The sequence below is a fragment of the Heteronotia binoei genome, chromosome 4 (genome assembly GCF_032191835.1).
Source record: "Heteronotia binoei isolate CCM8104 ecotype False Entrance Well chromosome 4, APGP_CSIRO_Hbin_v1, whole genome shotgun sequence".
In the NCBI taxonomy this organism is placed as follows: domain Eukaryota; kingdom Metazoa; phylum Chordata; class Lepidosauria; order Squamata; family Gekkonidae; genus Heteronotia; species Heteronotia binoei.
In genome coordinates, this window is record NC_083226.1 from 180,284,031 (window position 1) to 180,304,701 (window position 20,671).

The 20,671-nt window shown below is 48.4% G+C and overlaps 1 non-coding gene across 1 annotated transcript; it reads left to right on the plus strand.

Annotated features, from left to right (window-relative positions):
- The first annotated feature begins 3,206 nt into the window (after positions 1-3,206).
- TRNAI-GAU (transfer RNA isoleucine (anticodon GAU)) lies at positions 3,207-3,278 on the plus strand. Its single transcript has one exon. It is a non-coding gene; the product is annotated as a tRNA-Ile (tRNA).
- Positions 3,279-20,671: the final 17,393 nt, after the last annotated feature.

The window sequence follows — 20,671 nt, forward strand, 5'->3', positions numbered from 1 at the left end:
GCTTCCGTGATTACCAGCCTCAGACACTAAAGAAACAATAACAGCATTATCAAAAGCTTAGTGTGTTCTATGTCACGTAAAGCGCAGACACAACTCAATAATTTAGGAAACAGAACATCCCAAAATAGCCATCAGAAAGTCCAATTTTTGAAGCAGTCCAATTCTGTTTCCTTGACGAAAAGTCTGATGTAGCCCTAGAGAAGAGCGGTGAGCGATGTCCAAGTAGATTCAAATTTTAAGGCAGCCAGCAATCCAATTATTGCGGAAAGGATGTACCATTGCCTCATTTCGCAATCGCTTCTTCAAGCTGTGTGACATTAAAAAACAAAGACATCAGCATAGCACTAGAAAGAAACCTGGGATAGAAAAGAATAAGAAACATATCTACCATCAAGTAAATCAATTTCAGATACAAGGGTACGAACGCCCAGAAATTCAAGTCTCCACATTCCAAGCCACTGGGAGCAACTTAATGCATACCCATTAGTGCTAAGCACCAACTTATACATCCACAGGTGAATCATATTAGGGGTGTGGTCACACGTACCATTAAAAACGTGTGTGTAGCGCTCAATATTGATTCGATGCAGGGCAGTTCAGACGAGCATCCAAGAATGCGATTCATTCTGTTGTGCGCGATCAGACATCCAATACTATCATGCTCCTTTCTTGGAGCATGCGTAATCAGATGGTGATTTCTGGGAGGGGAGGGGGTCCATTGAACATGCGCCCAACTGTTTGGAGCTGGGAAATCAAAACTTTCTTCAGAGGCAGGGGGGAAGGGCGAAAGTTTCCAGGATTAACGTTGCCGATCCAAACCACGGAACTGCCAGGAATTATTTTCCTAGAAATTGGCAGTGACAATGATATCTTGAAATCCTCCACATTGAAAAAAAAGAATTTTTTCCTGTTCTGAATAGTGGGATAACATTTCCGCCCCCCCTCCGATCCTGTGTTGATTGGAGAAGCAGAAGCGTCACCTCAGATTCCCGTATGATCTGGCAATGCGCATGTGAGAGGCAGTATCGCGCGTGAGCTGTCCAAACAACAAAAAGCTGATCTTGTGCCGCTGTTTTGAAAAAGGGCCGGACTTTATGTGCTGCCAAATTAACGCGGCACTGATCCGCAGCAAGTCGGAACGACCCTGGATGACGCTCGATTGCCAGATGTGCATGTCTGAACGAACCCATTTAATCCGTCAGCCAGACGGAGCTGTGTCGTCACTAATGGTACGTGCGACCGCACCCTAGGCGTTCCTTAAAGGTATATTCCCTATAGTCATTGTCATATCCAAACTAGTAATCATTCTAAAGAAATCATTCTAAATAACAGATTTTAGAACCGGAGGTTATTAATACCACACGGTTTAAGTTCATACACACAACAAAAAGCAATCCAGTTGGATTCAAAATCTGCCGTGAGATTTCGGGAGCTGCGGTGTCTCCTAAGCTCCCGTTTGCAGGGCTGTTACGTTGGTGCTGGGAGCCCTGCCCAGGCCTGGTTTGTGAGCCGAATCCTGAAAGCTCACTTCTGGAGGGCTGTTTGCAAGGGCGGGTGTTTTCCTTCCTTGTTTTGGAATCTCAAACATGCGTGAGACAATGCGGCCTCTCACGGTTTGTTTTCTCAGGGTGTTCTGCTCTCGATCGGATATTAATGGGTAATTTGAGGATAGTCGTTTTTTTTGCAAAGGCTGCAGGTGAGATCACATGTTCTCCGAGGTGTCTCAGATTTCATCCCGGCATGGTGCAAAGAGAGCAAATGAGCTCCTGCTGGGCTTTTTTTGACAAAAAATCCCTACTATAGTTCCCTGCCCACCTGAAAAGAAGAGATACTTTATCTCAACAATGGTGTATCTCAGGAAAGACAAGAAGAAAGAAGAAGAAGAAGAAGACATAGAGGAGGAGGAGGATACCTTTATCTTCTCCCCCAACAACAGACACCCCAAGCCGTGAGGCAAGAGGGGCTGAGAGAGCTCTGACAGCAGCTGCCCTGTCAAGGACAACTCCTGCGAGAACTATGGCTGACCCGAGGCCATTCCAGCAGGTGCAAGTGGAGGAGTGGGGAATCAAAGAAGAAGACTGAAGATTTATACCACGCCCTTCTTTCTGAATCAGAGACTCAGAGCGGCTCACAATCTCCTGTATCTTCTCCCCCGACAGACACCCTGTGAGGTGGGTGGGGCTGAGAGAGCTCTCACAGAAGCTGCCCTTTCAAGGACAACTCCTCCAAGAGCTATGGCTGACCCACGGCCATGCCAGCAGCTGCAAGTGGAGGAGTGGGGAATCAAACCCGGTTCTCCCAGAGAAGAGAGCTCTGGCTGACCCAAGGCCATTCCAGCAGCTGCAAGTGGAGGAGTGGGGAATCAAACCCGGTTCTCCCAGAGAAAAGAGCTCTGGCTGACCCAAGGCCATTCCAGCAGCTGCAAGTGAAGGAGTGGGGAATCAAACCCGGTTCTCCCACATAAGAGTCCGCGCAATTAACCACTGTACCAAACTGGCACCCCCGCAATGTCCAGGCAAGCTGAGTTGCTCACGCCAACAATTGTACACTGCTGAAGTCCCTCCCTGTAGCCAGCAGGGAGGACTCAGCTTCAAGAGGGCTGAAGCTTTCCTGACTGTGCCTGCAGACATTTTGGAAACCCTTACATTTTTAAGTTTGGGTGGGCTTTAGGATTCTTTTGTCCTGTGGGGATGGGGCTCGTCCAGGGGGGCATTGCCCCCAAGTGCCCTACTGCGGATACGGGCCTGCAGCAGCAGCCATTTTGTGGCGGTATCCCCTATGCTGTGTTAGAAATCCAAATATCTTCCCTTTAACCCAAATCTTGTCAGATCTCAGAAGCTAAATAGGGCCAGCCGTGACTAACATAAGAACAAGAGAAGCCCTGTAGGATCAGGCCAGTGGCCCATCCAGTCCAATGCTCTGTGTCACATAAGAACAGAAGAGAACCCCTGTTGGATCAGGCCAGTGGCCCACCCAGTCCAACACTCTCTGTCACATAAGAACATAAGAGAAGGGTCCAGGCAAGTAGGTGTGAATAACCTCAGCTGGAGACCCCAGAGAGCCATGAATGGGGCTGTGGCTCAGTGGTAGAGCATCTGCTTGATAAGCAGAAGGTCCCAGGTTCAATCCCCAGCATCTCCAACTAAAAAGGGTCCAGGCAAGTAGGCGTGAAAAACCTCAGCTGGAGACCCTGGAGAGCCATGAATGGGGCTGTGGCTCAGTGGTAGAGCATCTGCTTGATAAGCAGAAGGTCCCAGGTTCAATCCCCGGCATCTCCAACTAAAAAGGGTCCAGGCAAGTAGGTGTGAATAACCTCAGCTTGAGACCCCGGAGAGCCAAGAATGGGGCTGTGGCTCAGTGGTAGAGCATCTGCTTGGTAAGCAGAAGGTCCCAGGTTCAGTCCCCGGCATCTGCAACTAAAAAGGGTCCAAGCAAGTAGGCGTGAAAAACCTCAGCTGGAGACCCTGGAGAGCCATGAATGGGGCTGTGGCTCAGTGGTAGAGCATCTGCTTGATAAGCAGAAGGTCCCAAGTTCAATCCCCGGCATCTCCAACTAAAAAGGGTCCCAGGCAAGTAGGCATGAAAAACCTCAGCTTGAGACCCTGGAGAGCAGTTGCCAGCCTGAATAGACAATGCTGACTTTGATGGACCGAGGGGGGTCTGATTCAGTAGAAGGCAGCTTCATAAATGTTAGGGAGGGATGGTGGCTCAGTGGCAGAGCATCTGCCTGGTAAGCAGAAGGTCCCAGGTTCAATCCCCGGCATCTCCACTAAAAAGAGGTCCAGGCAAACAGGCATGAAAAACCTCAGCTTGAGACCCTGGAGAGCCGCTGCCAGTCTGAGAAGACAATACTGACTTTGATGGACCGAGGATCTGATTCAATATAAGGCAGCTTCATATGTTCATTCTGCAGCAATATTGTCTGACCATTGAGGAAGGCCAATAGACTGAAACGCATTTGGACAGGGTCAATAATGGTCTATGTTTGACATTAACATGTACTTTTATTCTGAACTGAGGCTATTACTTGGGCTAGATTTGTACTGAATTTGTAATAAATGAATATTTAATTTTTTATCTGATAAATATATACAGCATATTGTTGGAACTCTCTATCTGGGGCAGTGATGCTCTGTATTCTTGGTGCTTGGAAGCAGGGTTTCCAATCCCCAGGTGGGGGCAGGAGATCCCCCATTTGGAGGCCCTCCTTCCGCTTCAGGGTCTGCTGGGCTCTCCATTATTCCCTATGGAGACCGATTCCCATAGGGTATAATGGAGAATTGATCTGCAGGTATCTGGGGCTCTGGGGGGCTGTTTTTATGAGGTACAGGCACCAAATTTTCAGCATAGCATCCAGTGTCTCTCCCCAAAATAACCACCAAATTACAAAAGGATTGGACTAGGGGGGCCAATTCTGTGAGCCCCCAAAGAAGGTGCCCCTATCCTTCATTATTTCCATTTAAAGCATTTAAAAGGTGTGCTGTCCCTTTACATGTGATGGCCAGAACTCCCTTTGGAGTTCAGTTATCCTTGTCACACTCTTGCTCCTAGCTCCACCCCCAAAGTCCCCAGATATTTCTTGAATTGAACTTGGCAACCCTAGTTGGTAGGGGCCACAGTGGGAGGGCTTCTGGAGTTCTGGCCCCACTGGTGGACCTCCTGTTGGTGCCTGGCTTTTGGCCCCTGTGTGACACAGAGTGTTGGACCGGATGGACCATTGGCCTGTTCCAACATGGCTTCTCTTATGTTCTTATGTGACACAGAGGGTTGGATTGGATGGACCATTGGCCTGATCCAACAGGGCTTCTCTTATGTTCTTATGTGACACAGAGTGTTGGACTGGATGGGCCACTGGCCTGATCCAACAGGGCTTCTTTTATGTTCTTATGTGACACAGAGTGTTGGACTGGATGGACCATTGGCCTGTTCCAACATGGCTTATGTTCTTATGTGACACAGAGTGTTGGACTGGATGGGCCACTGGCCTGATCCAACAGGGCTTCTCTTATGTTCTTATGTGACGCAGAGTGTTGGACTGGATGGGCCACTGGCCTGATCCAACAGGGCTTCTTTTATGTTCTTATGTGACACAGAGTGTTGGACTGGATGGGCCACTGGCCTGATCCAACAGGGCTTCTTTTATGTTCTTATGTGACACAGAGTGTTGGACTGGATGGACCATTGGCCTGTTCCAACATGGCTTCTCTTATGTTCTTATGTGACACAGAGTGTTGGACTGGAGGGGCCACTGGCCTGATCCAACAGGGCTTCTTTTATGTTCTTATGTGACACAGAGTGTTGGACTGGATGGGCCCTTGGCCTGATCCAACAGGGCTTCTATGTTCTTATGTGACACAGAGTGTTGGACTGGATGGGCCACTGGCCTGATCCAACAGGGCTTCTATGTTCTTATGTGACACAGAGTGTTGGACTGGATGGGCCACTGGCCTGATCCAACAGGGCTTCTCTTCTGTTCTTATGTGACACAGAGTGTTGGACTGGATGGGCCCTTGGCCTGATCCAACAGGGCTTCTATGTTCTTATGTGACACAGAGTGTTGGACTGGATGGGCCACTGGCCTGATCCAACAGGGCTTCTATGTTCTTATGTGACACAGAGTGTTGGACTGGATGGGCCACTGGCCTGATCCAACAGGGCTTCTCTAATGTTCTCTTATTATTCCTCAAGACTACGCCTCCCTCACATCTAGTTTGGACCTTGGAGGACAATCGACATTTATTTAAATCTTCTAAAATGAAAAATGTTAAGAAGAATAAAAGGTTAGCCTGTCGCTAACCTCGTTCCATGGGCAAGGTGAAACATTGGCTTTTCCCAATGACGTCTCTGGAGTATTTCCACCCTTTCCCAAGTTTCCTGCAAGGTCCCCCTCACAATGCACAATATTGAAGCTGATAAGCTTCAAGCACACAAATAACCGTCTTCCTGGGTTAAGTGACGCACATTTGGATAATCCTGTCCATGAGGGACGCATCACGTCATGAACTCACGGCCGACGCTCTGCACAAAAGACACAGATACAAAAGAATCCCCCCCCCCCATTAAAACACCACTGCTCCACATAACTTCCATTTCAATGTATCTGAAAAAATGTGCATGCACACAAAAGAGTAAAACTGGAGTAAAACTTCTAGAGTTAAAGGCAGGCCTCGGATTCAGCAGGAGCTCACAAGAGCCCAGCTCCTGAACCTTTTTGAGGGTTCCCCCTCCTCCCCCCACCTACCTTGTCCATTGAATAGGAGGTGCAGCTGCATAACAATCCCTGGATGCGCTCCACCACCTCTTTTTCTACAAAATGACCCCTGGACTGAAACTTTATCCTGCCCCAGATAACTCCATCATTCCTGCACAATGTGCTGTTCTCCCCTACAAAATTTTCTTACACATCACAGTGCTTGATTGCTCCTCATGCAAATTCATAAAGCGCTGCCAGAGATTAATACAGATACCCCATATATGTGGGTAACATCTTTATCACTGGCTTTATCTGAGAGAGTCAGTTTGGTGTAGTGGTTCAGTGTGCGGATGCTTATCTGGGAGAACCAGGTTTGATTCCCCACTCCTCCACTTGCAGCTGCTGGAATGGCCTTGGGTCAGCCAGAGCCCTCACACTGTCCTTGAAAGGGCAGCTTCTGTGAGAGCCAGTTTGGTGTAGTGGTTCAGTGTGCGGACTCTTATCTGGAAGAACCAGGTTTGATTCCCCACTCCTCCACTTGCAGCTGCTGGAATGGCCTTGGGTCAGCCATAGCTCTGGCAGAGGTTGTCCTTGAAAAGGCAGCTGCTGTAAGAGTTCTCTCATCCCCACCTCACAGGGTGTCTGTTGTGGGGTGGGGAGGTAAAGGAGATTGTGACCACTCTGAGACTCTAAGAGTCAGAGTATAGGGTGGGATATAGCTCCAATATCCTCTTCAAAGGAAGCTCTGGCTCTTTCCTTCCTTCCCCAGGGACCAGTAGGGGGAGGAGCCTCAGGCAATAGAAGGAAAAGAGGCTTGGCTCAGTAGCTCTGCTGTGTGGTTGAGAGAGCCTGGCAAAGCAAGCTCTCCCTCCCCCAGGGTGGAGCCTCAGCCAATGGAGAAAACAGAGGTTTTGCTCTGAAGCTCCTGTGCGATTGATCAAGCTTAGCAAGGCAAGCTGTGATGCAAAAGGAAGCAAGAGAGAGGGAGAAGGAAGCAGACAGTGATTTGCTGATGGGCCTGATAGGAGCCTTCCGGGGGCCTAATTTGGCCCCCTGGCCACATGTTTGACACCCCTGCGTCCACCCCCTAAAGCAGCTATTTTCTCCAATGGACCAGATCTTGATCATCTGGAGATCAACCGTAATAGCTGGAGGCTGGCAACCCCACATCTACCTGTAGGCAGGCAAGCCGGCAGGCAGGTAGGCAGACAGACAGGCTGGGTAGATATCTCCTGGAACTCCTCGCCACATGGAAAAGGGGTGCGAGCGTCACCATATTATCCAAAAGGGATCTTTGATACTCAGCCCAGTGCATGCCTGCACCGTTGCAGTTGAGATTGCCAGCACTAGCCACAACAGCAGCCTAGTGACCCAGCCTAGCTTAGTCTTCTTGGAGCATAGAAGCTAAGCAGAGTCGGTCACAGGTAGGACTTGGATGGGAGCCCATTATGGAAGCCCATCTGTGGCTTTGCAGAGGCACACAATGGAAAACCACCTCTGCTCGCCTCTTGCCTTGAAAAGCCCATGACCCTGGGTTGCCCTGACAACACGCCTTTGTTACTATCAGGGGTGAAATTCTAGCAGGAGCTCCTTTGCATATTAGGCCACACACCCCTGATGTAGCCAATCCCCCAAGAACTTACAAGGCTCTTTTTGGTAAGCTCTTGGAGGATTGGCTACATCAGGGTGTGGCCTAATATGCAAAAGAGCTCCTGCTAGAATTCCACCCCTGGTTATTATTAAGTGGCTATGATAGACAAAAGCGAGACTCTATGGCAGGGGCATCGTTAGGAGGGTCAGAACTGACATAATTGAGAGCTTGTCGGGCTGGGCCGTGTGTGTCATAAAATGTAATGCGCTGTGTATTTGAAGAAGAAGAAGAAGAGGAAGAAGATATTGGATTTATATCCCACCCTCCACTCCGAAGAGTCTCAGAGCGGCTCACAATCTCCTTTACCTTCCTCCCCCACAACAGACACCCTGTGAGGTGGGTGGGGCTGGAGAGGGCTCTCACAGCAGCTGCCCTTTCAAGGACAACCTCTGCCAGAGCTATGGCTGACCCAAGGTCATGCTAGCAGGTGCAAGTGGAGGAGTGGGGAATCAAACCCGGTTCTCCCAGATAAGAGTCCGCACACTTAACCACTACACCAAACTGGCTCTCCACATATTTGGTCATGGACCGTAATAAAGCAAACTGAACTGAACTGAACTGATTGTTTAAAAACTTAAAATAAAACACGCTTAAAATATTAGCACTCTTGCAATATTTTGTTTATTTAACAGTCTCTGATAACTGACACCTCTTGCTGTGAGGAGCCTCAGCCAACAGAAGGAAGAGAAGCTTGGCTCAGTAGCTCTGCAGTGTGATTGAGAGAGCCTGGCAAGGCAAGCTCTCCTCCCCCCCCCCCTTCCTCCCCAAGGGAGGAGACTTGGCCAATGGAGAACATAAGAGAAGCCATGTTAGATCAGGCCAGTGGCCCATCCAGTCCAACACTCTGTGTCACACAGTGGCCCCAAAAAATTATATATATATATATATATATATATATATATATATATATATATATATATATATATATATATATATATATATATATATACACACACACACACACACACACACATATACACACTGTGGCTAATAGCCACTGATGGACCTCTGCTCCATATTTTTATCTAACCCCCTCTTGAAGGTGGCCATGCTTGTGGCCGCCACCACCTCCTGTGGCAGTGAATTCCACATGTTAATCACCCTTTGGGTGAAGACGGACTTCCTTTTATCCGTTTTAAGCTGACTGCTCAACAATTTCATCGAATGTCCATGAGTTCTTGTATTGTGAGAAAGGGAGAAAAGGACTTCTTTCTCTACTTTCTCCATCCCATGCATAATCCTATAAACCTCTATCATGTCACCCCGCAGTCGACGTTTCTCCAAGCTAAAGAGCCCCAAGCGTTTCAACCTTTCTTCATAGGGAAAGTGTTCCAGCCCTTTAATCATTCTAGTTGCCCTTTTCTGCACTTTCTCCAATGCTATAATATCCTTTTTGAGGTGCGGCGACCAGAATATAGAAAATAGAGGCTTTGCTCCATAGCTCCTGTGTGATTGAGCAAGCCTGGCAAAGCAAGCGGTGATGCAGAAGGAAGCAAGCGAGAGAAGGAAGCAGAAGACAGCCAGTTGCTCACGGGCCTGATTGGACCCCTCTGAGGGCCTGATCTGGCCTTCGGGCCGCATGCTCGACACCCCTGCTCTATGACTTCCTCTGCCATTGACCCATGTTCTCTTAATCCTCTCCCTCATTATCCTAATCAGAAACGGAGAAGGACAACCCCAGGCAGGAGTTCCCAGCAGCCTGTCCCCTCGAGGGCTTGTTTGCCGTCCGTGTTTTGCAATGACTGCTGTCTTTAACCAGTCTCTGATGGTCGCCCCGCGCAGAGTAATCTGTAACTTATCTTTCCCGCAGGTCCAAAGCCGTCAGAGCTACTGCTGGGTCAGCGGATGACTTGTTGACTAAAACCATGCATCATCGGATATTGCGTCCTCGCAGTCGTTCGATACCTGGTTTTTCCTGTCCTACCCAGGATAAATCCAGGAACTTAATGATTACGACAGAGCTGTACCCAATGAGGTGCAGATCTTACCTTTAGCACGCCAAGCTATACTTAGGAATCCACACGCAGCGTTGGTCAGAGCTGCCTGAATGCCATAGATTTCACTCTAACTGCAATAGCTTGCATGCATTTAGGTAGGAAAAATCCAGTGCATGGTTAAAGGATGCAGGAGACTTGTCTTAGCAGTATATAAGGACATAAGAGAAGCCATGTTGGATCAGGCCAATCCAGTCCAACACTCTGTGTCACACAGTGGCCAATATATATATATGTATGTATATATACACACACACGCTGTGGCTAATAGCCACTGATGGACCTCTTCTCCATATTTTTATCTAACCCTCTCTTGAAGCTGGCTATGCTTGCAGCCGCCACCACCTCCTGTGGCAGTGAATACCACATGTTAATCACCCTTTGGATGAAAAAGTACTTCCTTCTATCCATTTTAACCTGACTGCTCAGCAATTTCATTGAATGCCCACGAGTTCTTGTATTGTGAGAAAGGGAGAAAAGGACTTCTTTCTCTGCTTTCTCCATCCCATGCATAATCTTGTAAACCTCGATCATGTCACCTCGCAGTCGACGTTTCTCCAAGCTAAAGTGCCTCGAGCGTTTTAACCTTTCTTCATAGGGAAAGTGTTCCAAACCTTTAATCATTCTAGTTGCCCTTTTCTGCACTTTTTCCAATGCTATAATATCCTTTTTGAGGTGCAGTGACCAAAATTGTACACAGTATTCCAAATGAGACCGCACCATCGATTTATACAAGGGCATTATAGTCTGTGTGAAAAGGATCTAGGGGTCTTAGTGGACCATTTGCAGAACATGAGTCAACAGTGTGATGTTATTGCTAAAAAGCCTAATACAATTTGGAGCTGTATCAACAGTAGTGTCCATATCATGTGAAGTGATGGTATCGCTTTACTCTGATCTGGTAAGACCTCACCTGGAGTATTGTGTTCAGTTTTGGGCACCACATTTTAAGAAGGATATAGACAAGCTTGAACGGGTCCAGATGGTGAGGGGTCTGGAGATCAAGTACTATGAAGCAAGGTTGAAGGAGCTGGGGATGTTTAGCCTGGAGAGGAGGCAGCTGAGTGGTGATATGATCAGCATCTCCAAGTACTTGAAGGGCTGTCCTATAGAGGATGGTGTGGAATTGTTTTTGTGGCTCCAGAAGGTAGGACCAGAACCAATGGGTTGAAATTAAATCAAGAGTTTCCAGCTTAACATTAGGAAGAACTTCCTGACTGTTAGAGCAGTCTGACTGTCAGAGCAGTCTGACTGTGGTGGGCGCTCCTTCCTTGGAGGTTTTTAAACAGAGGCTAGATGGCCATCTGACAGCAATGAGGATCCTGTGAATTTAGGGGGCAGGTGTTTGTGAGTTTCCTGCATTGTGCAGGGGGGTGGACTAGGGGACCCTGGAGGTCCCTTCCAACTCTAGGATTCTATGAACTTCCTGACTGTTAGAGGAATTCCTCAGTGGAACAGGCTTCCTCCTTGGGAGGTGGTGGGCTCTCCTTCCTTGGAGGTTTTTCAACAGAGGCTCAATGGCCATCTGACAGCAATGAAGATCCTGTGAATTTAGCGGGAGGTGTTTGTGAGTTTCCTGCATTGTGTAGGGGGTTGGACTAGATGACTCTGAAGTCCCTTCCAACTCTTATGATTCTATGATATAAGACTGTAAGTTTCTTGGAGTCTGGTTTGGCCCCATTCCAAAAGTGATAATAATTATTAAGACTGTAAGTTCTTTGGAGTCCGGTTTGGTCCCACTTCAAAGTGATAGCAAAATATAATTTTTTAAAAAATTCATTCTCTTTATCCTTGGACCTGAGGAAGATTTGAAACCATGTATTGGATCGACCTACCATAGTCCATACTTTATATTTCTGTTTTTGTTTTGGTGGAGGAGCCAGGAGACACTGGGGGTGGAGCCGGGAGCAAGGTTGTGACAAGCATAAAGGAGTTCTGCCCATCACATTTAAGGGGACCGCGCACCTTTTAAATGCCTTCCCTTCATTGAAAATAATGATAGGGGCACTTTCTTTGGGGGCTCACAGAATTGGACAGCCCCCCATCCAAACTTTTTGAAACTTGGAAGGATTTTGAGGAGAGGCACCGGATGCTATGTAGCAAATTTGGTGTGTCTACCTCAAAAAACAGCCCCCTAGAGCCCCAGATACCCACGGATCAATTCTCCATTATACCCTATGGGAATTGGTCTCCATAGGGAATAATGGAGTGCCAAGCAGACATTTCCCTCTCCCCCACTTTCTGTTGACCCTGAAGCGGCGGGAGGGCCTCCAAACCAGGTGATCTCCTGCTCCCGCCTGGGGATAGGCAACCTTGTTTCCAACACAGACCTGGTATCCCTACCACAGATGAACAGCTTTAAAAGGTGATTGGATAGATTAATGGAAGATAAATCTATCAGTGGCTACTGGCCATGGGAACTGAGAAGAACCATATTCAGAGGCACTAGTCTGCTGAATTCCAGAGCCAGGAGGCTACATCAGGGGAAGGCCTCAGCCTGTATGTCCTGCTGTTGGCCCTCCAGAGGAACTGGTTGGCTCCTGTGTGAGGCAGGAGGCTGGACTAGATGGACCCTCCCTGGTCTGATCCAGCAGGGCTCTTCTGATGTTCTTATGAAGGCCTCAGCCTCTCTGCCCTGTTGTTGGCCCTTCAGAGGAACTGGCTGGCCCCTGTGTGAGACAGGAGGCTGGACTAGATGGACCCTCCCTGGTCTGATCCAGCAGGGCTCTTCTGATGTTCTTCTCAGGGGAAGGCCTCGGCCTCTCTGCCTTGTTGTTGGCCCTTCAGAGGAACTGGCTGGCCACTGTGTGAGACAGGAGGCTGGACTAGATGGACCCTCCCTGGTCTGATCCAGCAGGGCTCTTCTGATGTTCTTCTCAGGGGAAGGCCTCGGCCTCCCTGCCCTGTTACTGGCCCTCCAGAGGAACTGGCTGGCCGCTGTGTGAGACAGGAGGGTGCGCTAGATGGACCCTCCCTGGTCTGAACCAGCAGGGCTCTTCTGATGTTCTTCTCAGGGGAAGGCCTCAGCCTCTGTGCCCTGTTGTGGGCCCTTCAGAGGAACTGGTTGGCCACTGTGTGAGACAGGAGGGTGCGCTAGATGGACCCTCCCTGGTCTGAACCAGCAGGGCTCTTCTGATGTTCTTCTCAAGGGAAGGCTTCGGTCTCTCTGCCATGTTGTTGCTCCTCCAGAGGAACTGGTTGGCCACTCTGTGAGACAGGATGCTGGACTAGACGAACTATTGGTCTGATCCAGCAGGGCTCTTCTTATTTCCTCCTGTTGCCTCCTGTTTTTGGGATTCAGAGGATCAGTGCCCCTGAATGTGGAGGTTCCCTCAGGCACCATGGCTAGCAGTATCTATTGATCAACGTATCCTCCATGGAACTATCCAGTCCCCTTTTAAAGCTATTTATTCCTGTGGCCATCCTCTGGTATCAAATTTCACGTTTCACCACTCCCAGGAAGCAATTCCAAAAGTAGGGCATATTTTAAAGGATTCTTATGCTTACAGGGGGAGTCCCAGAAGATGCCAGGAGGGACATTCTAATGACTGCATAAAGCAGTTTACATTCACAACGTCTTTAACTATAAAGTGACTAATACTGAGTCAGACAGCTGGTCTTTCTAGCCCTGCTTTGGCAACTCCAATTGTTCACGGGGCCTGCTCCAGCTGCAGAAATTCCTGGAGATCTGGGGGGTGGGGTGAAACTTGGGGTAGATGGAGCTTGGGACAAAAGGAGGATACAATTGTTGGTGTGAGCAACTCAGCTTGTTTGAGGAGGGGGGCGCCAGTTTGGGGGACTCTGATCTGGGAGAACCAGGTTTGGTTCCCCACTCCTCCACTTGCAGCTGTTGGAATGGCCTTAGCTCAGCCATAGCTCTCACAGAGGTGTCCTTGAATGGGCAGCTGCTGTGAGAGCCCTCTCAGCCCCACCCACCTCACACGCAATGTCCCCTCTAAGCTGAGTTAGCATGAGCTAGCTCACAGATTTTTAGCCTCCAGCTCACACCTTTTTGTCTTAGCTCAGGAAAAATGGTCCCAGAGCAAGCTAATTTATGCAGAAGCTCCACAGCTTTAATGCCAGGAGCTCACAAAGCAGATTTTTTGCTCTCAAGACTCCACATCTTAGAGGGAACTCTGTTGTGAGCTTTGTTGTTGTCTGTTGTGAGGGAAGAAGATTAAGGAGATTGTGAGCTGCTCTGAGACTCCAAGATTCAGAGTGGAGGCCGGGATATAAATCCAATATCTTCCTCTTCTTCTTCTACATCAGTCTAAGGGTGTATATGTGTTATCTCTTTGAATGGGATACCTTTCTGTGTCTTAACCTGGGAACTGCTCTCTGAACCCTCATCTCTCTCCTTCTCTCCCTCTGTCCTCTCCCTCTCTCACATGGCCTTCCATTGGGGGACACATCTCTGTAGATCTCTCCTGTAGAAAATGGCCTCATACACCTGACACATGATGGCCATTTGTGACAGGGGAAGCGTTCTTTAGATTAGGGTTCTGTCTCTTGACTGCAACCTGAATGTGAACTGGATCTACTCGAATAAATACCTTCTCCTCCTCCTCCTCCTTTTTCGCAATAGAAGTGTCATGCTTCTATGACTGGGGCATTTTGCTATGGGATGTGGTCATTTGGGGGACTAAACGCACTGCTGGTTGTATTGTCTTCACATATATCCATTTTGGCAGTGGATATTATAGCACATTTATACGAAAACAGGAGGCAAGGTTCCTGTCAGAAATCCTTTTGTTATCTAGGCTACCAGTGGGCTTTGGAAACATAAGTAGAAATATTTTGATGACAACTCTGCTAGCCATTGCTACATTCCCAGAAGTCATGTATGGCAGTGAGAGCTGGACCATAAGGAAGGCCGAGCACAGGAGAATAGATTCTTTTGAGCTGTGGCGCTGGAGAAGACTCTTGAGAGTCCCTTGGACTGCAAGAAGATCCAATCAGTCAGTCCTAAGGGAAATCAACCCAGACTGTTCCCTGGAAGGTCAGATGCTGAAGCTGAAGCTCAAATACTTTGGCCACCAAATGAGAAGGGAGCACTCCCTGGAGAAGACTCTTGAGAGTCCCTTGGACTGCAAGAAGATCCAATCAGTTAGTCCCAAGGGAAATCAACCCAGACTGTTCCCTGGAAGGTCAGATGCTGAAGCTGAAGCTCAAAGACTTTGGCCACCCAATGAGAAGGGAGCACTCACTGGAGAAGACTCTTGAGAGTCCCTTGGACTGCGAGAAGATCCAATCAGTCAGTCCTAAGGGAAATCAACCCAGACTGTTCACTGGAAGGTCAGATGCTGAAGCTGAAGCTCAAATCCTTTGTCCACCTAATGAGAAGGGAGCACTCCCTGGAGAAGCTCCTGATGCTGGCAAAGACAGAAGGCAAAAGAAGAAGGGGATGGCAAAAGAGGAGATGGCTGGACAGCATTACTGATGTAACAAACACGAATTTGAGCAGACTTTGGAGGATGGTGGAAGTCAGGAGGGCCTGGTGTGACTTGGTCCAGGGGGTCGCAAAGAGTCGGATTTGACTGAAAAAAGCAACTAGAATGATTAAAGTTTTGGAACGCTTTTCCTATGAAGAAAGGTTAAAACGCTTGGGGCTCTTTAGCTTGGAGAAATGTCGACTGCGGGGTGACATGATAGAGGTTTACAAGATTATGCCTGGGATGGAGAAAGTAGAGAAAGAGGTACTTTTCTCCCTTTCTCACAATACAAGAACTCGTGGGCATTCAATGAAATTGCTGAGCAGTCAGGTTAAAACAGATAAAAGGAAGTCCTTCTTCACCCAAAGGGTGATTAACATGTGGAATTCACTGCCACAGGAGGTGGTGGCGGCTACAGGCATAGCCAGCTTCAAGAGGGGATTGGATAAAAATATGGAGCAGAGGTCCATCAGTGGCTATTAGTCACAGGGTGTGTGTATATTGGCCACTGTTAGTGTTGGACTGGATGGGCCATTGGCCTGATCCAACATGGCTTCTCTTATGTTCTTATGTGACACAGAGTGTTGGACTGGATGGGCCATTGGCCTGATCCAACAGGGCTTCTCTTATGTTCTTATGTGACACAGAGTGTTGGACTGGAGGGGCCATTGGCCTGAACCAACAGGGCTTCTCTTATGTTCTTCTGTGACACAGAGTGTTGGACTGGGTGGGCCATTGGCCTGATCCAACAGGGCTTCTCTTATGTTCTTATGACTGTACAACTGAACAACAACAAGCCATTGCTAGGATTGTAATTGCTTCAAAATGGGGAGATAAAAGCTCACCATCTTTATCATCCTGGCAAAATAAGGACTGGGAATGTTTTGTTCATTGCAAAATCACTAGTTGTCATCTCACGTCTAACTTGCAAAATTATCAAGAAATATTTACAGCAGTATGGTTTCCGGTCGTATGACTCAGCAAAACGTGGTTCCTAATAACGCTTGTCATCGGGACTTCCTATTGTTCTAATACAGGTCATTCCTTGTTTGTATCTTCTCTGTAGCAAATGTATATATCTCTTTCTTTTAATGTATTGCCATACTGGCCCGTGGCGCAGAGTGTTAAAGCTGCAGTACTACAGTCCTAAGCTCTGCTCATGACCTGAGTTTGATCCCCGGCGGAAGCTGGGTTTTCAGGTAGTTGGCTCAGGTTGACTCAGCCTTCCATCCTTCCAAGGTCGGTCAAATGAGTACCCAGCTTGCTGGGGGGGAAGCGTAGATGACTGGGGAAGGCATAAGAACATAAGAGAAGCCATGTTGGATCAGGCCAATGGCCCATCCAGTCCAACACACTGTGCCATCAGGAGGTTCACAAGTGGGTCTAGAAGCCCTACCACTTTGCCCCCCCCCCCCACCCAAGCACCAAGAATACAGAGCATCACTGCCCCAGGCAATGGCAATGGCAAACCACCCCGTGAAAAGTCTGTCGTGAAAACGTTGTGAAACGACTGGTGCTTGCACAGGGGACCTTTCCTTTCCTTTCCCATATTGGTTTGGTATATGTTAAAAATAAAGATCATTTCAAAAATAATAATAATGAAAAAAAAATATCCCAATAATAATGTCATAGGTGATCACTAGGGTTGCCAATCCCCACGTGGGGGGAGGGGATCCCCCGGTTTGGAGCCCCCCCCCCGCTTCAGTGTCGTCAGAAAGCAGGGGGAGGGGAGGGAAATGTCTTCTGGGAACTCTATTATTCCCTATGGAGATTTATTCCCATAGAAAATCATGGAGAATTGATCTGCGGGTATCTGGGGCTCTGGGGAAGCTGTGTTTTGGGGTAGAGGCACCAAATTTTCAGTAGAGCATCTAATGCCTCTCCCCAAAATACCCCCCAAGTTTCAAAACGATTGAACCAGGGGGTCCAATTCTATGAGCCCCAAAAGAAGGTGCCCCTATCCTTCATTATTTCCTATGGAAGGAAGGCATGTGAAAAGGTGTGCCGTCCCTTTAAATGTGATGGCCAGAACTCCCTTTGGAGTTCAATGATGCTTGTCACAGCCTTGATCTTGGCTCCACCCCCAAAGTCTCCTGGCTCCGCCCCCAAAGTCTCCTGGCTCCACCCCCAAAGTCCCCATATATTTCTTGAATTGGACTTGGCAACCGTAGAACACACATTAATAATGCACTTTCCCTATGAAGAAAGGTTGAAAGGCTTGGGACTCTTTAGCTTGGAGAAACGTCGACTGCGGGGTGACATGATCGAGGTTTACAAGATAATGCATGGGATGGAGAAAGTAGAGAAAGAAGTACTTTTCTCCCTTTCTCACAATACAAGAACTCGTGGGCATTCGATGAAATTGCTGAGCAGTCGGGTTAAAACGGATAAAAGGAAGTACTTCTTCACCCAAAGGGTGATTAACCTTCTACCTGGCTGATTCTCTCTCCTCCCCCAAATTCCACCCTCCCAAAGATCCACCCTCAAATCTCCAGGAATTTCTCAGCCCACAGTTGGCAACTCCAAGAAGAAGATTGGGTCTAGGGTCATTATGGTGGGGTCATTATGGTGGGGTCAGGTTGCAAGGTCCAACCTGAGCCAGTTCGGTGTAGTGGTTAAGTGTGCGGACTCTTATCTGGGAGAACCTGGTTTGATTCCCCACTCCTCCACTTGCACCTGCTAGCATGGCCTTGGGTCAGCCATAGCTCTGGCAGAGGTTGTCCTTGAAAGGGCAGCTGCTGTGAGAGCCCTCTCCAGCCCCACCCACCTCACAGGGTGTCTGTTGTGGGGGAGGAAGGTAAAGGAGATTGTGAGCCACTCTGAGACTCTTCGGAGTGGAGGGCGGGATATAAATCCAATATCTTCATCTACCTCACAGGGTGTCTGTTGTGGGGGAGGAAGGTAAAGGAGATTGTGAGCCACTCTGAGACTCTTCGGAGTGGAGGGCGGGATGTAAATCCAATATCTTCATCTACCTCACAGGGTGTCTGTTGTGGGGGAGGAAGGTAAAGGAGATTGTGAGCCACTCTGAGACTCTTCGGAGTGGAGGGCGGGATGTAAATCCAATATCTTCATCTACCTCACAGGGTGTCTGTTGTGGGGGAGGAAGGCAAAGGAGATTGTGAGCCGCTCTGAGACTCTTCGGAGTGGAGGGCAGAATATAAATCCAATATCTTCATCTACCTCACAGCGTGTCTGTAGTGGGGGAGGAAGGGAAAGGAGATTGTGAGCCGCTCTGAGACTCTTCGGAGTGGAGGGCGGGATATAAATCCAATATCTTCATCTACCTCACAGGGTGTCTGTTGTGGGGGAGGAAGGGAAAGGAGATTGTGAGCCGCTCTGAGACTCTTCGGAGTGGAGGGCGGGATATAAATCCAATATCCTCATCTACCTCACAGGGTGTCTGTTGTGGGGGAGGAAGGTAAAGGAGATTGTGAGCCACTTTGAGACTCTTTGGAGTGGAGGGCGGGATATAAATCCAATATCTTCATCTACCTCACAGGGTGTCTGTTGTGGGGGAGGAAGGGAAAGGAGATTGTGAGCCGCTCTGAGACTCTTCGGAGTGGAGGGCGGGATATAAATCCAATATCTTCATCTACCTCACAGGGTGTCTGTTGTGGGGGAGGAAGGGAAAGGAGATTGTGAGCCGCTCTGAGACTCTTCGGAGTGGAGGGTGGGATATAAATCCAACATCTACCTCACAAGGTGTCTGTTGTGGGGGTTGAAGGTAAAGGAGATTGTGAGCCGCTCTGAGACTCTTCAGAATGGAGGGCGGGATATAAATCCAATATCTTCATCTACCTCACAGGGTGTCTGTTGTGGGGGAGGAAGGGAAAGGAGATTGTGAGCCGCTCTGAGACTCTTCGGAGTGAAGGGTGGGATATAAATCCAATATCTTCTTCAACTCAAGAAATACCTGGTGGAGCCAGGAGCAAGTTTAAGCAGGAATGCAGAGGAACGCCAATCAGACTGGCTTGGTATCAAGGGGCTTGGCCTAATAGGCAAATGAGTTCCCCCTGGGCTTTTTCTACAAAAAAAGCCCTGTGTGAAACAATGGTGATTTCGGGGAGTGTAGCCTGCTATGCAAATGAGTTTCTGCTGGAAGACTGTGTCAACTTTGAGTTGGCTACCTGAACTCAGCTTCTGCTGGGATCGAACTCAGGTCTTGAGCAGAGCTTGGACTGCAGTACTGCAGCTTTACCACTCTGCGCCACAGGCCAGGGTTCCCTTCTCTCTAGAACAGCAGGCTCTAAATTGGACTCTTTCACTTTTATAAGATGCATAACCTCTTAGCGTTTTCTTGGACCTTGTCTCTCCGCTTCTAGAATTGCTCCTGGAGCGGGGATTTCTTCCTCCATCAGCACCATAATTCAGGAGGTCACACTGGCTTTGGCCTGTCATTTGGATGAAATCTTCTGAGACGGGCCTCTGTCCATGACCTGAAGCCTGGGTGGCCCTGATGGTTATCTGGCCCCTTGATCTGAAACTGAGTCACAACATTGAGATAGTTTTCGGAAGGGGAAGCCTGAAGATGCTTTGATGAAATCCACGTCATGCAGAACGTCAGCGCACCCCTATCAGCAGCCTCACCAGTCCGACACAGCACAAAAAAGATGAGTCATGGGCAATGTTCCCTCTAAGCTGCAGAGTCTTGTGAGCAAAAATTCTACTTTGTGAGCAACTGACATTCAAGTTGTGAGCTGCTGCATAAATTAGTGTGCTCTGGGGTCATCCTTCCTGAGCTAAGACAAAAATGTCTGAGCTGGAGGCTAAAAATCTGTGAGCTAGCTCACACTAACTTTCTCACAATACAAGAACTTGTGGGCATTCAATGAAATTGCTGAGCAGTCGGGTTAGAATGGATAAAAGGAGGTAGTTCTTCACCCAAAGGGTGATTAACATGTGGAATTCACTGCCACAGGAGGTGGTGGCTGCTGTGTGATACAGAGTGTTGGACTGGATGGGCCATTGGCCTGATCCAACATGGCTTCTCTTATCTTCTTAGGTATGCTAATGAGCTCCAGCACCTCTTTTTATACAAAATGGCCCCTGGTGGGATCAGAGGAACTGTCGTTATTTCAGCTCCTAATTTTTATGTCCTCTGGTCAATTTGCTTACTTCATTTCTTCCCATCTTGGGGACCCAAAGCGGCGTCTATAATTCTTTTCTTCTTCATTTTATGTTCACAACAACCCTGGGAGGCAGGCTAGGCTGGGAGTGTGTGGCTGACCCAAGGTCACCCAGCGAGCTTCCATGTCAGAATGGGGATTCGAACCTGGGTTTCCCAGAGCCTCGTCCAGCACCACACTGGCTCTCTACCCCTGTTTTGAATTGGGGATAGGCTTGCCAAGTCCAATTCAAGAAATATCTGGGGACTTAGGGGGTGGAGCCAGGAGCAAGG